The sequence below is a fragment of the Arvicola amphibius genome, chromosome X (assembly GCF_903992535.2).
Source record: "Arvicola amphibius chromosome X, mArvAmp1.2, whole genome shotgun sequence".
Taxonomy (NCBI): domain Eukaryota; kingdom Metazoa; phylum Chordata; class Mammalia; order Rodentia; family Cricetidae; genus Arvicola; species Arvicola amphibius.
This window is the reverse complement of record NC_052065.1, coordinates 125028743-125042614: the sequence shown is the minus strand read 5'-3', so window position 1 is coordinate 125042614 and position 13872 is coordinate 125028743. Positions and strand designations below refer to the sequence as shown.

The following is a 13872-nucleotide window of genomic DNA, read 5'->3' as shown; positions in this document are numbered from 1 at the left end:
CAGATGCAGCGATCCACAGCCAAGCAATGGGCTGACCTCCGAGAGAGACTCCAGTTGAAGAGAGAAAGGAGAAATTATATGAGTGGGGGAAGGTGTAAAAATCATGATGGGGAAACCCACAGAAACAGCTCACCAGAGCTAGTGGGAGCTCGTGGACACTGGACTGACAGCTAGGGAGCCTGCATGGGACCGAACTAGGCCTTCTGCATGTGGGTGACATTTGTGTGGCTTAGTCTGTTTGGTCCCTGGCAGTGGAACCAGGATTTATCCCTAGTGCATGAACTGGCTTTTTGGAGTCTATTCCCTATGTAGGGATATCTTTTTTTTTTTTTTTTCGTTTGGATTTCTTTTGTTTTTCCTCATGGTTTATTTTTTTATATTTAAAAATTTCCATCTCCTTCCCTCCTCTTCCCCCCTCCCTCCCCTCCTCCTCCCCCTTCCCTCCCCTCCTTCTCCCCCTTCCCTCCCCTCCCCTCCACCCATACCTCCCCTCCCTCCCTCTCAAGGCCAAGGAGCCATCAGGGTTCCCCACTCTATGCTAAGACCAAGGTCCTCCCAACTCCCCCCAGGTCCAGGAAGGTGATCGACCAAGCTGAGAAGGCTCCCACAGAGCCCGTCCATGCAGAAGAATCAGAGCCCAGAGCCATTGTCCTTTGCTTCTCAGTCAGCCCCCGCTGTTGGCCACATTCAGAGAGACGGGTTTGGTCGCATGATCCATCAGTCCCATTCCAACTGGAGTTGGTGATCTCCCATTAGTTCTGTCCCACCGTCTCCATGAGTGAACGCACCCCTCTCGTTCCTGACTTTCTCCCTCATGTTCTCGCTCCTTCTGCTCCTCATCAGGACCTTGGGAGCTCAGTCCAGTGCTCCAATGTGGGGCTCAGTCACCTTCCCCATCTGTCGCCAGCTGGAGGTTCCCTCACGGTCCTGACTTTCTTTCTCATGTTCTCTCTCCTTCTGCTCCTCATCAGGACCTTGGGAGCTCAGTCCGGTGCAACCCAGATACAGTGGGGAGAGCATTGGTCCTGCTTCGACTTGATATGCCAGGCTTTATTAACTCCACATGGGAGGCCTCACCATTTCTGAGGAGTGGATGCGGGGTGGAGGGGAGGTGGGGGATGCGGAAAATGGGAAGAGGATGAACTGTGATTGGTATGTAAAATGAATAAAAAAATTAACAAAGTATTTAAAAAGAAATTAGCTATAAATAAAAAGCATCATATTAAAGGAAAATAACTCAAAATAAAAAGGGTGCTAGAGAGATGGTTCATCAGTTAAGAGCCATGGCTGCTTCTGCAAAATGGTGGCTCACAACAGTCTGTAACTTGAGTTACAGAGGATCTGACACCCTCTTCTGACATCCTTGGGCTCCTGGCATATATGTGGTGCACAGGCATATGTGCAGACAAAAAAAACTCTAATTATAAGACATTGTGATAATGTCTCAAAGTGAATTAAGGTAGTAGGTAGACAAAAGAATTTCCAATAAACTTACTGGTGCTGGACCTAAATCAACTGAAATGGCAGACATAAACATAATGGTAACTTCAAAGCCTCAAAATGGTTGTGATTGAAGATTCTGTCCAGTGAAGACTCATTCATAAAGCTCATGAAAATTGATTATATTGGTAAAAGTGTTTCACAGACACTATACTTAGACCAAGGAGGAGGAAGCAAAAGCACATCTGGGTTCTTAACTTTGTATGAACAGAATGCAGGCTGAGAAACATGCTTTAGAAATGACCAAAGACAATGGGGAGAAATGTCTTTGATGTTCTCAGATGGCAAAGCCAAGGTTCACGAATGAACAGCAGTGCCCCTTACAGTGATTAGAACTTCACTGCAATCATGGCCCACCTGTCCCTCACAATCCTCATTTTGAATTATTAATGACCACTGACTGGTATCTGACTTGCATTCTTCTTTTTGAATGTTTTTGTGGTTGTCTACTCCCATTTCATTCTTGTTTGTCCACCATATGAAGAACCGATGAGGTTCTTGGGAAGGAAACAGAGCATTCTACATGTGGAACAACAGACAGACAAGATCCTCTCGAAAAAGGGAGAGAGAACAGTGGCATATTGTGATGTTGGCACCCTTTATGAACTCCCTATATTTATACCTGTTGCTATGTGACCTTCCAGGCAGGCCAGTTCCATCCTATTGACCTTAAGAAGTCTTAAAAATGCCTCCTGTACATGTTAGAATTCTGTCAACCCTGGAGAACAAGTCTAAGCTAGCATGAATAAGGAATCCTGATTATCATTGAAGCAAGCTCCCAAAGTTTGGAGTTTTCCTGTCTCAGCAAAACTTCTCTTGGTGCCTACGATCCTGAGGGGTATGCAGTTATAATTGTTTAGGAGACTAGTGCTTGGAACTACACCCACAACTCCCATGTTGTAGGAGATGGTAGAGGGAGAAGTACAAGCCCCATGCTGGAGAATTTGTTCTATAGGAGTAAGGGCAAGATAAAACTAATTCGTGGTATTTGTCAGAAAATGTTTGTTTTTAAGGTCCTGAGTCCTTGGCTTCATTCCATGAGAAGACAGGTGACATGGACTGAAATCAAATCAGAGACTCTGGAGAGGCTTTGAGCTTAGAGTAGCTGACAGAAACTTTGGAAGGAATTTATGGTACAGGATTAAGTGCTGGTATGACCCAGGCACCTCTAATGGAAGTGGCAGATGGAGATTCTTGTGCTATGGAGCCCTAGCAGAGTAGAGAAAGTGAGAAATTGAGGAAAGCTGTCAATGGAAGTAAAGAAAGTCAGCACTGTTCCTCAGGGTGGAATGAAACCTTTGTTTTAAGGTAAAGGGCTACTTTAAGATATGGTCAAAATGTCTCTTTTTTGATATACGTCAAATGTTTGACTGTTTCAGGGTAAAAAAAAAAAATGATGTTTCTTCCAACCATTTTGTGATCAAAATATTCCAGCTTCCCTGAAAACTTAAACATCCACTTTCAGAAAACTAGTAAAATAATAAAAACAAAAAATGCCCTAAGTATTGCCAAACACACACACAGACACACAAATGCTCTCTCTCTTACACACACCACACACACATACACACATACACACTCTCACACACACACATACACATACCAGCTTCAGAAAAAAGTAGAGAACAAATGAATTAAATAAAACGAGGAACAAATACTGATGTTTGAGACAGGAAAAAAACCAAGGCACACAGATGATGCATAGGCAAGGCTAAAACAGACATGGGTATATTAAGAGGGTTACAGAGGACGTGTATGCTCAGATTTCATTAGGAAACAGGTATTTTAAGGTGCTTAATATTCCCCTTGTGGAGAGTAATCTGGCAGTAGTAAACAGAATAGACAGGAGCAGTGAGGGATGGACAAAGTCTGATGAGATGAGTTGTCCTCTGAGCTCCGCACATGTGCTGCATCACATGTTCTACTCTGTGCAATAAACAATTGTAAAAAACAAAACGTATGATGAGAACCCACAAAGGAATGAAAAAGAACCAACACTTGACACATTTAAGATAAGATACTTTTCTCCATTTTTATTTTAAAAACTTCACCTGAAATCCATTGACATGTAGTCAGCCCTGAAAACTAACATACAAGTAGCATTATACAGAGTGAACAGGTTGTATTTAGGGATATCTATGTATATATGTATATATATGCAAATTACAGCAATAAAGAAACAAAGAGGTCATGACTTTGAAGGAGGACAGTGGAATATGGGAGGGTTTGGAGGGAGGAAAGGAACAATTCAACAATTTATTATAATTGCAAAACAGAAAGTTAAAAAGGAGTCATACACTCTGACAAATGCAGAAAGGAAAAACTGACAAATCTCCAAAATAAAATAAATCGGTACCAAATGTAATTAATGTGAACGTTAAAACTATGAATCAAAAGGTAAACATTCTCAGAAGAAATACGATTGCAGAATTTCCTTTCGTTTTCACAGTTGCAGCACTCTGAGGAGAAGCAATGAAGATGTGGACTATCAAGAGACAGACCACATGGAAAGCAGCTCAATGCTTCAATTATCTATTAATACAAGCTGACTTTGTTAGAAGGTAAAAATACTGTATTAGGTGTTATTTCAAAAGGGGGGCACTAGAAACAAAGTAGCAGAGAAGGTTGGAAGTCTGGAAACAGGAAATGATCATGCTACCACAAAAAAAAAAAAACAACCCAAAGCAGAAGAAAAAAAATTAAGTAAGACTATCATATATCCTGGAACTGAATACACTAAAAACATTTAAATATGGCAAACAAAAATGGTTAGAAATAGGAAATTTTGATAAAATAATGAAAAAGGAGTTTAGATTTATGAGAAATTTTATATTTTAAATCAAGCAAACAAAAATAGAAAACTGGACTAATAATAAATGTGCTTGATTTACTGCAGAGCAATATAAAATATTACCTCAGAAGAATAATACAGGAATAGTCTATGGGATGTTTATTTAAAAATTCATTACATAGAAGACAGAAATTATCCACAGTATATTATATACAATTAAGATATTTTCCCCAAATGTGAGATAGCATGAATAGAAATTAAAGAATAAAAAAGAACAGAAGAACAAAACCTGAGCTGAAACCTAGCCATGATCAAATAGGTATCTTTCTAAAATAAATCAGGGTTTGTGACTCATTCAGTACTGGACTCAATTCCAGCACTGCATAGAACATGGTGGCATACACATATAATCCCAGCACAAAGGAATTGGAAGCAGAAGGGTCAGACAATCAAGGTTATCCTCAGATACACAGAGGCCAGCCTGCTATATGTGAGATCCAGTTTCAAAAATTAAATATACTATAGTAACTTCTGGATTAATTGTAAATAAAGTTTTACAAATGGCGTGGTGAAAGATAGAGTATGAAACTATTGCATATAGATGGCCTGTATATATTCTGTGAGCTTAACTCCAAAGACAGCAATACAGTATCTAGGAAACCAATTCTCTCATACCTGAGCAATCTCCTCTCCCCCAATGTGTTGTTATGGAAAAGATAAAGAGGCACTCACTTCCTACAAGCTATTGTTAATATACAGTTTTATCTCTTAAATGAAATAGTGACAGATCAAAATCCCACTATCACTATCCCACTATCTGTTCTGGAATGCTAAAGTATCTCACTTAATTACACTAGTTAGTTACATTAATGAATTAAAGCAAATAACTGTACTTCATCTTGATAATTATTTTCAAAGACACCAGAAAAAATTGACAGCATTCTGTATATATTCCTGATAAATTTTTTAATCAAAGGAATGGAAGGACATTTATATATCTTTGAAACGAAACATATATTAGAAAAATGGCAAATTACATCTGTAAAGGAAACAGGAATTTGTGTTAAAGTAAAAATAGAAGATTATCTTATCTTTATTGAACAATGTACATATGATTTATCCTAAAGATAAAAAATATTTACTGATGCAATAGGGAAAATCAAATATCAGAGGAAAAAGGCAAATGTCTCATCATTTAAAATGGACATGACAGTTTACCCCAGCATGTAAAGTCATTAACTGAAGAAATATAATATTAGAAGTAGAAGTAGCTAAAAGTGATGGCTGGATACAAGATAAATGCTTTAAAAACCAGTGGTTTTTCTATACACTATTAAAAAAAATCTTCAAAATGCAATTGCAATACTACTAACAACAAAGATACAGAATCAATCAATATGCCCCAATATAAGCACACAGAGAACAGAACCAGTCTGCCTAACACAGAAGACAGAACTATTTGAAGAGATGGAGACATTAAATACCCTAATTTGATTGTTGCAAAATATATACAGGCAACAAATTACTATATGGTGTATGTTAAATTTAAAAATAAAATATATATTGAAATATGGCATCATTCATTAGAGTAACAGTCACATATACATAAACACAGAAAAAGGCCTAACAATTGTTTAATGACTACAACAAAATGAAACAAACTGAGAAAGACGGCATATTTATGGATGCAAAACTCATTACGTGGATTTAGTTGGCAATGTGGGCACCAATTTGTTGGGGGGGAGTGAGGCCACTTGTTTGTCCCAGTCGCCCAGAACCAAAATAACCACACAGAAACTATATTAATTAAAACACTGCTTGGCCCATTAGCTCTAGCTTCTTATTGGCTAACTCCTACATCTTAATTTAACCCATTTCTATTAAGCTGTATATCACCACGAGGTCGTGGCCTACCAGCAAAGTTTCAGCACATCTACCTCCCGTTGCAGATTCATGGCATCTCCCCCTCTGCCTTCTTCCTCCCAGTATTCAGTTCTGTTTTCCCCACCCTATCAACAGGCCAAGGCAGATCTTTATTGATTAATGGAATCACACCACACAGAGGGGACTCCCACATCATGTAAATGTGCCAATTTGTGTTATAAGTTCTGAGCCATTTTGAAGACATGTTTCAATGGAAGTTGATGCAAAAATTCATCTACAATCACAAGTGCACAAAAAGGATAAAATTAGGGGAAATGAATACTGAAGGAAAAATAGCTGTCATACTTCAAAATATCAGGTAAAGCAATGAGGTGCTAATGTAAGTAATAGTCAAATACTATCCACAGAACAGAAAAAAAATCTCACCTAAATATTTTCTGTTAGGAGAATCCCAGGTCAGTGTGTAAATAACAACATTTGAGTTCTTATCTCTTCTGAGAAGGAGCGTAGTTTTGTAGTTCTCAAGAAACAGACACACAAAAGAAAACAAATTGGACAGTCTAATGCATCATGCAAAAAATAGAAATATTAGAAAGAAATATGAGACTAATCTTATAATCCTATGGTACAAGAACCTACTGAAATAAGAGACAAAGTCAAGAAATTAGAAAAATAAAGAAACTGTGTTTTTATATAATCAAATTTGCCTTTCTGGAAAGTAGTACCACAAATAAATTTACCAAATGATAGACAATTTCAATCTGTACAAAAGAAGAGGAAATCAGTTCTACTATCTAGCAATCTCTTAAAATTAATTTTTATAAAGACAAATGACACAACAAAAGTGTATCATGTAAAAAATGGCCAGCAGAAGACAAATGAATATGAATAGATGTTTAACTTTATTAGTTATTGCAGGAAAATTGTTTCAAGTTATTATTTTCCATGAAAAAATGTTGACAGAAACTAAAAAGAATGATAGTGGCCAGCATGCTAGATAAGCAATTCAAATCAAACACTTTGATGTAGAACTTTTATTTCTAAGTTACTAGCTTATTAAAAATACTTATAAAAGTGGACAAGATAGATTCCTCAAGACACTCTTCATAGTATTATATATAATTATAATAAAATGCTATAAGCCTAAAGACACATCACATGGAAAAATGGAATAGGAATAAAATATGCACTATGCAATGCACTATAGTTGTTTAAAAAAAAATGAATTTCAGGCCAGCAGAATGGCTCAACAAGTAGAGGTTCCTCCTGCAAGGCCTGACAACCTGTGCTTGATCCCCACATGAGCTAAGGAGAAAACAGTTTTCTTGAGGTGTTTTCCTCTGCCCTCTCATGTATACACACAAAAAGAACCTAATAATTAATGCAGCAAAATGACTTTCTAATGAGCAGGAAGTTTTACAATATTAATTCTATTTATATGATATATAACTATATATAATATATTCTGTGAAATACTCAATAATAGATTGACATTAATAGACAAATCACTAAGAAGAGTCAAATAATCATAGCTATCTCTATGCAGTAGTGTTAGGAAAGGAATGGTTTCGGCTTTTACTCTATGTATTATTGTCCCTGCTTACTATTTATTATAAGCATCATGTGAGTGTGTGCACATGTGCATGCAGATATAAATGCATTGTGAACACTTGTATTTCAAGCATCTTCTATGATCAGGCTTCATGTTACTTGTTAAGACAGGGTCTCTTAATGAATTTGGAACTTATCAAATCTACTACACTGGCTGGTGAGCTCCAAGGATATACCTACCTCTACCAATCTCCTTCAACAATTGGTTTTCAGATAGATACTGCGATTTTTAAGTGGGTGCTGGGCATCTAAACTCAAGATATTATGCTTGTGTGGCAGCTACTTTACTGACTGAGCCACTGTTTCTTTAATAAAAATAAATATAACTTGGCCTCCTTTTGGAATTTTTTCTGCTAAAATTTTAGGAGGTATATTCTGGTTCCTTTTCTGAAGATATATATGCCATTTCCCATCTATGAGCCATGAATATTATATATATGTATATATACACATATATGTGTGTGTGTGTGTGTGTGTGTGTGTGTGTGTGAGACTGTTCATTTTATTAATACTACTTTATGAACATGGTAGCATTTCAGTAATTCTTCCAGGTGTAAACTGGAACTTCTGGAAAGTAACTACCCCATTTTTTCTTAACCATTTCTCAATTTTTGGCATCTGGATTGCTTGTAATTTTTTGTGAAAAAAACACATTGAAGTTAGCAACCTTTGAATCAGTGACTTCTCGCTTTAATTCTTTATTCTAAATAATAGTAAACAAGTTTTCACATAGTACAAACTGAATTGTAATGTGATGTCAGTTTGGGTACTGTACAACTTGTGCTGTATGTGCACTCATCACAACATGTTTTAATAATCCTAAAATGTTGGAAGGAATATAATGTCTACTAAAAGGAAATGAAATAAATGTACCTTATATTAAAATTTTAACATAAAATCACAGTTTACTCTTGTGGAAATTAACAATTTATTAAGTAAAATAGTAGGTTACATAGTAGAGTCATTCCATTTTTAAAAAGAAAAATATGCTGAAAATTCTAAAAGAACCTGTCAAAATCTTTATAATGATTTTCTGTAAGAACTGAGAAAATTTGAGAATAAGTTTTTAAATTTTATTTCTTTATATTTTGAAGTTTTGAAATAAAAAAAAGTTACATATACATTTTAGAAAGGCAAATAAATAATAAACTGTATACAGCTGATTAAATGTTTTTCTTCAACATAATTTTTGCATGGTTATACTTTGGGGGGAAACAGTAGAAATAAAAAAAAGATCCCACACATCCTTCTTACCCTATAATAACCAGTTCACATTCTCTGGTGGTCATTTGTCTCTGATCATATATTTGAAAAATAACTAAAGTCACACTTTATATCATTGAGCTAATTTTGAAACTAACATTACATAATGCATAAGCCATAAAAATTTTAATGAAAAATAGCATATATAAACAACACATTTACTTATTTATTCCCTTAAAGCTAGAGCTAGTGACTGGGGATATAACCCGTATAGTAAAGCATATACTTCACAAACATGAGGAGTTATATTTTTAAAAGGCTAGATGTAGTGTTATGCCCTTCTAATTCCAGCACTAGGGAGGCAGAGACATATGGACACATGGGACCAGTTGGCCTAATTGGAAGGCTCTAGACCAGTAAGAGACCTTGGGTCAAAACAAACAACAACAACAAAAGACAAAAATAGACACAAATAAACAAGGCAAACGACTTCTGAAGAATGACACAATGACACTCATTTTATATATATATATATATATATATAATGTATATATATATATGATTTCTCTACTCCTGTGCATATGCATATACACTCACAAACAATAATATAACTGGACATAAATCTGTGCGCACACACACACACAATCTAGAGAAATTTTTTTCCATTTTTGTTATAGCCAGTAACTATAGGGAATACCATTAAGTATGAATTATCTATATATATTTTTTGAGTCTAATGCTTTAACTACCTGGCCATCAGTCTTATAAAACTTATCTACCTTTTCTTGAGACAAACTCTCCTTATACAGGCCAAGCTGGCCTTTAACTCTCATTCTGCTTGCTTTAGTCCATAGAATGCAGAGATTGTAGGTACCACACCCAGCTTCTATTATTAACATTGAAAATAATTAAGAAAATGTTTTGGATAAAATGTTTAAAATTAAAAATTATTAATGTTTCTGATTAAGGCAGAATGGAAATGAAGGAAAAAAGAAGCTCAAACAACATCTTAAACCCATACCCATTGCTCTAATTAGGTAAAACTGATATAAATTCACCTATATTATCTAAATCACAAGCTTACTGTAACACCCCCAAAAGGAAGATTCTTTAGCATCAGCATGAATTTGACTTCTTGACTTTCAAGACTCTCGCAGCATCCTATACTTACTTTTTCTCCATGCCTTTACCACAACTGAAAATTATTAGTACTTTGTATGTAACCCCCAAATAATTTTAAGGTCCATTAAAAATGCCTGGCACAAATTTGGCGCTCAATAAATATTTATTGAATGAATGGATGGATGAATAAATGAGGTGATAGCACTTTGTCAACTCTAATTCAAAATGTATTGATATTTCAATTGTTATTGTTACTTTTTGTTATCACACAGATAACTGAAAATCTTTGGATATTACTTGCCTAACTATAAGTTTATTATATGTCTTTTATGTTTTCATATCAACCAGAGGCATGAGTAGCAACATTGCTAGCTGTGCCTGAGGAGAGTTGAGACTTAGAGAATCAAAAAAAAAAAAAAAGGACAGCTCTCTAGCTCAGCAGCTTGGGATATAAGTTGTAGTTACCATTATGTGGGTACAAGGCAGTGAATGGTCAGGAACCCAGGAAGTCAGTGATATCTGTAGAAGCATGAAGATCCTGGAGGTCAAAAACAAACTAATAGTAAGTGATCCAGATAGCATGGTTAAGACTGGAGAATGATGTTTTAGTGACAATGTCCTTGCCTGGTCTTAGCATAGAATGGGGAACCCTGATGGCTCCTTGGCCTTGAGAGGGAGGGAGGGGAGGTATGGGTGGAGGGGAGGGGAGGGAAGGGGGAGAAGGAGGGGAGGGAAGGGGAAGGAGGAGGGGAGGGAGGGGGGAGGAGGAGGGAAGGAGATGGAAATTTTTAAATATATATATAAAAAATAAACCATGAAGAAAAAAAAAAAAGACTGGAGAATGATAAGTGACAAGGTATTAAACTGGAAAGGAAAGTTAAATTTCCAAGCATTAAAATTCTAAGCATGAAGCTATGACTTTAATTCTAAGTAAGGTGTATTTGAATTCAGTACCTCACTGTATCCTTCTTTTAACATGGTATCAGGAAATATTTGCACCTACTTTCATGTGCATGAGCAAGGGGATGGTATAGTAGCTGGTTTTAGGATGACTCGATTCAAATAAGGCTCAGACAGTGACAGTTTAAAATATGACACATGAGATTTTATAATATTCTACATACACTATGGGAACCATAAAACTTTAGTTCCCCTCTCTTTCAACCTGATTTTCATCATCAGTTACCATGAAAAAGAGAGCATAGTGGTAGAATCATGGATTCTAGAAGCAGGCTAGCTGGGTTCAATCCTAGCTCTTTACTAGTTCTGTCTTTTGGACAAGTTACTTCACCACTATATACCATTTTCCTCATCTGTAAAACAGAGATAATAATAACTCCTATCTCAATGAGTTGTGAAGATTAAATGAGTTGATGCATGTAAGGATCTTAGAATGGTGCCTGGACACAGCAAATGCTTTGAATTATTGTTATTATTATTATTATTAATTATTATTATTATTACCACATAGGGACAAATATTAAAAACAGACAAAATAAATCAATATATGCCACTATATTTACATAGATTATAAAATTGGTCTTTAAGCTTGAAATCTTCCCATTAAAAATTTTCATTTGTGTTTGAACATGGTTGACTATCAAAACCATAACCATTGCCTAAGTTGTAAAATTACTGCATCAATTCTATAGAGCCTCTTTCTTAACACAACCTTTTAAAAATTATAAAGAATATACATTTCCTAATTTCAAAAAAAATCACAAACAATACTACAGTTGACCCCTAAAACTTGATCTGTAAAAGCTAATATGCTTTTAAATATTCTGAAGATAGTTCTACTAAAAGCAGTAATAGTTAATTTGAGAAGTTAGTCTAAAAATATCTGTACCTAGAAAGACTTAGAAAGACTAGATTTGAAAAATCCCAAAACTAGGGAAATATTGGAAAAAATAAACTATAAAACAACTTTTAATACCTGGATATGGAAGACACTGGAAAACATGAATATCAAAAACTGATACACTGGAGACACTGGAAGGTGCAGATATTGATCCTGCTGATGGAAGACTGGGTAGTTACAGGAAGACCTGAAGATATTGGAAGACACAGATGTTGGAAGATGTGGCGATGTTGGAAGACAGGCAGATGCTGGAAGCCCTGGAGATGCTGGAAGCCCTGGAGATGCTGGAAGACTTGGAGGTGTAGGAAGACATGTACTCCTTGGAAGACGTGGATTTTCAGGAAGACGTGGATTTTCGGGAAGGCGTGGATTTTTGGGAAGGCATGGATTTTCGGGAAGGCGTGGATTTTCAGGAAGGCGTGGATTTTCGGGAAGGCGTGGATTTCCAGGAAGGTGTGGATTTCCGGGAAGACTGGATTTTTGGGAAGACTTGATTTTCAGGAAGACATGGATTTCAGGAAGACTAGATTTTCAGGAAGACTGGATTTTCGGGAAGACGTGGATTTTCGGGAAGACGTGGATTTTCGGGAAGACATGGATTTTTCAGGAAGACTTGGATTTTCAGGAAGCTGTGGATTTTCAGGAAGCTGTGGATTTTCGGGAAGACGTGGATTTTCGGGAAGCTGTGGATTTTCGGGAAGCTGTAGATTTTCAGGAAGCTGTGGATTTTCAGGAAGCTGTGGATTTTTGGGAAGACGTGGATTTTCAGGAAGCTGTGGATTTTCAAGAAGATATGGATTTTTGGGAAGACGTGGATTTTTCAGGAAGACGTAGATTATCAGGAAGACGTGGATTTTCAGGAAGACGTATATTTTCAGGAAGACGTGGATTTCAGGAAGACGTGGATTTTCGGGAAGCTGTGGATTTCCGGGAAGACGTGGATTTCCAGGAAGCTGTGGATTTTCGGGAAGCTGTGGATTTTTGGGAAGACGTGGATTTTTCAGGAAGACGTAGATTTTCAGGAAGCTGTGGATTTTCGGGAAGCTGTGGATTTTCGGGGAGGACGTGGATTTTTCAGGAAGACGTGGATTTTCAGGAAGCTGTGGATTTTCGGGAAGCTGTGGATTTTCCGGGAAGACGTGGATTTTCAGGAAGCTATGGATTTTCAGGAAGCTGTGGATTTTCAAGAAGACATGGATTTTGGGGAAGACGTGGATTTTTCAGGAAGACCTAGATTTTCAGGAAGACATGGATTTTTCTGGAAGACTTGGATTTCTGGGAAGATGTTGATTTCCAGGAAGCTGTGGATTATTGGGAAGCTGTGGATTTTCGGGAAGACGTGGATTTTCAGGAAGCTGTGGATTTTCAAGAAGACATGGATTTTGGGGAAGACGTGGATTTTTCAGGAAGCTTTGGATTTTCAGGAAGACATGGATTTTTTGGGAAGACTTGGATTTCTGGGAAGACTTTGATTTCCAGGAAGCTGTGGATTTTGGGAAGCTGTGGATTTTCGGGAAGACGTGGATTTTCAGGAAGCTGTGGATTTTCAAGAAGACATGGATTTTTGAGAAGACATGGATTTTTCAGGAAGCTGTGGATTTTCAGGAAGACATGGATTTTTGGGAGGACATGGATTTCTGGGAAGACTTGGATTTCTGGGAAGACGTGGATTTCCAGGAAGACCTGGATTTCTGGGAAGACGTGGATTTCCAGGAAGACCTGGATTTTTGGGAAGACTTGGATTTCTGGGAAGACGTGGATTTCCAGGAAGACGTGGATTTTCAGGAAGACGTAGATTTTTGGGAAGACGTGGATTTCCAGGAAGACGCGGATTTTCAGGAAGACCTGGATTTTTTGGGAAGACTTGGATTTCCAGGAAGACGTGGATTTCCAGGAAGAC

The 13872-nt window shown here is 36.9% G+C and overlaps 1 pseudogene; it reads left to right on the top strand.

The window, feature by feature from the left end:
• Nucleotides 1-12283: 12283 nt before the first annotated feature.
• On the top strand, nucleotides 12284-13868 carry LOC119804485 (annotated as a pseudogene).
• The last annotated feature ends 4 nt before the right edge of the window (nucleotides 13869-13872 follow it).